The sequence below is a fragment of the Lactuca serriola genome, chromosome 2, assembly GCF_051521515.1.
Source record: "Lactuca serriola cultivar US96UC23 chromosome 2, Lser_US96UC23_V15, whole genome shotgun sequence".
Taxonomy (NCBI): Eukaryota; Viridiplantae; Streptophyta; class Magnoliopsida; order Asterales; family Asteraceae; genus Lactuca; species Lactuca serriola.
The window spans coordinates 233050048-233052857 of NC_136409.1; positions in this window are offsets into that span (position 1 = coordinate 233050048).

Here is a 2810-nt window from a genome sequence, read left to right on the forward strand (position 1 = left end):
ACCTTTCTAATGCCTTCATTTTTTCCCATGTTAAAAAATATCCATTTTTTTATAGAAGTTGTTTCGGTTGGATGAATGACAAATTTTGACTACAAATGAAACTTAAATAAGTTAAAAAATACTTATAGATTAATAAGATATCTTCCAATAAAGTACTTTGAATTTACCTTAACAATGGAATACATATCCTCTTTTTTGTCCATGGGAACCTTTCTCCAGTCTTCATATTGTATTCCAACATAGTCAGCCATCCTTACAAGAGTCCCAAGAAATTGCGTTAGTTCATTTCCTTCTTCTCCAACTGGTTCCCCAAACTTATTAAATGTCACTACTATTTTTGAATCACTACTCATCTTCCATGTTGCAGATTTTGCGGTATGAACCTTACCCTTCTTTTGAGTTCCTTAAAAAAAAATAGGTACAAAACAATAAAAAGGAACAATCAATACACAGATTACAACCACAAGGACCATTTCTGTTACAGACAGAAAACAGGGACCATTTATGTAACAGACTAATAAAACAGGGACCATTTCTGCAACAGATTACAACCACAAGGACCATCTCTATCACAAATTAATACACATGGACCATTTCTGCAACAGATTACAACCACAAAGACCATTTCTATTATAGATGGACAACAGGGACCATTTATGTAACAGACCAATAAAACAGGGACCATTTATGCAACAAATTACAACCACAAGGACCATTTCATAAAGTAGGCTGCCATAATTGAACATAAATTATGTTGTTTTTTTTTATAAATTAGGCTGCTATAGTTGAACATAAATTCAAAGATTTTCAAGAAATCATATTTACATCTCTAAAAAAAATATGAATTTTATAAAGTAGGCTGCTATAATTGAACATAAATTCAAAGATTTTCCATAAATCATATTTACATCTCTAAAAAATCTGAATTTTATAAAGTAGGCTGCTATAATTGAACATAAATTCAAAGATTTTCCATAAATCATATTTACATCTCTAAAAAATTTGAATTTTATAAAGTAGGCTGCTATAATTGAACATAAATTCAAAGATTTTCCAGAAATCATATTTACATCTCTAAAAAATCTGAATTTTATAAATTAGGTTGTTTTTTATAAATGACCATAAACCCAAACCTGTTGCTACTTATTTCTAAAAATGACCATAAATTCTAATTTTTTCCAAACCTATTGCTGTTTATTTCTAAAAATCTGATTTTTATAAGTTAAGAAATTACCTTCTTCAGTACATTGTTGATCAATAATTTGTTGATCCAAACTTGTTGTTGTTTGTTCTTCCATAATTTGTTCTTCTCCTTGGGAATTTTGGTGGGGAGACTGCTGATTGACAGTTTCATCTTCTCCATGAGACTGAGCATGGTCGTCAACATGGTTATCAGTGGTAGATATGATATGTCGTCTCTTATGCTTACCTATCCTATCATTGACAAAACAAAGTTATTTGACATGTAGATATGAAAAATCAACCACCATTGCATCAATAACAAACTTTACAAACGATCACAAAACAATAGGTTGGCATCAAATATACATTAGTTACACATTAAACTTGAAGAACTACAAAATTAACATAATATCAAAAACAAATACAATGTAAATTCAGCTAGTCATCCTCAAATTCTTCAGTATATGCGTCTTCAGCTGCAATTTGTGCTTCCATTTCTGGTGTAACGTCCATGCCATCATCACCATCATCTCCAATTCTGTGCAGATTAGGTACGTCAAATGTGTCATTGTACGGATTTCCCACGGCTTGAGCACCATCTCCTCCCATGTCAAATACATCTCTCACTTTTACATGTCTCACAACCTCCCAATCTTCATTTTTAGGATCAATGGCATAAAACACTTTGTCAGCTTGTGATGCCAAAATAAATGGATCGTCCATTAAATTAGTACCCGTATAAGCCTTGTATGAGAAATTCACCAATGTTACACTACCATCTTTCTTGCAACCCCTATTGATGTCAACCCAATCACATTTGAATAAAACTACCCTTATGAAACCAGAGTAGTTTAACTCAATAATGTCATTCAATTTACCATAATAGTTAACCACACCTTCTATAGGCCTTCTATCTCGACTACTTGCATAACTTGCACCATGTACAATAACAACTACTCCACTATTCTGAGTTTTCAAAAATTTCTCACGCTTCATTGTGTGAAACCTGTATCCTTTAACAAGGTAACTTGAATATCGTTGTACATTATTCAATGGACCACGAGCAAGCCACTTTATTTCTTCGGTGACTACTTGATCGCGTTGTTCTTCCATACGTGCAACCTATTTGTTCTATTTTACGTTAGTATTTTAGAGTAACAAGGTGTAATTGATTCGACATTAAATAGCACATAACGATGTGCTTGAGCAAGTGACATCTTATCTATGATAGTACTTGAGATTCTTCTTTTTGAAATGAAGATCCCGATTGGACTTTACGCCCCAATGGACGACCGGGACAAAGATCATTAGATTCTTCTATCTCATTTTGGTGGCCTTCATCATCATTCCTAAATGCTCTAGTGAAAACTGTTGGATTAGGTGTTTAAGCCCATAACTATAATTGGTATGTACTTGAATTGATAGCAGCACAATCCTTTTGGGTTGCCCTCAAACCTAGCAACCAGACAAGGAAATTATGAAATGAGAGATATTAATTTATTATAAGATTAATAAATTAATATAAATGAATTTATTAATATGTTAAAAGATTAATATATTAATAAGAAGTCATTTTGTTTAATTAATTGTTAGCCAAAGATTAATTAGAATTAATTTCGGGGTTAAAA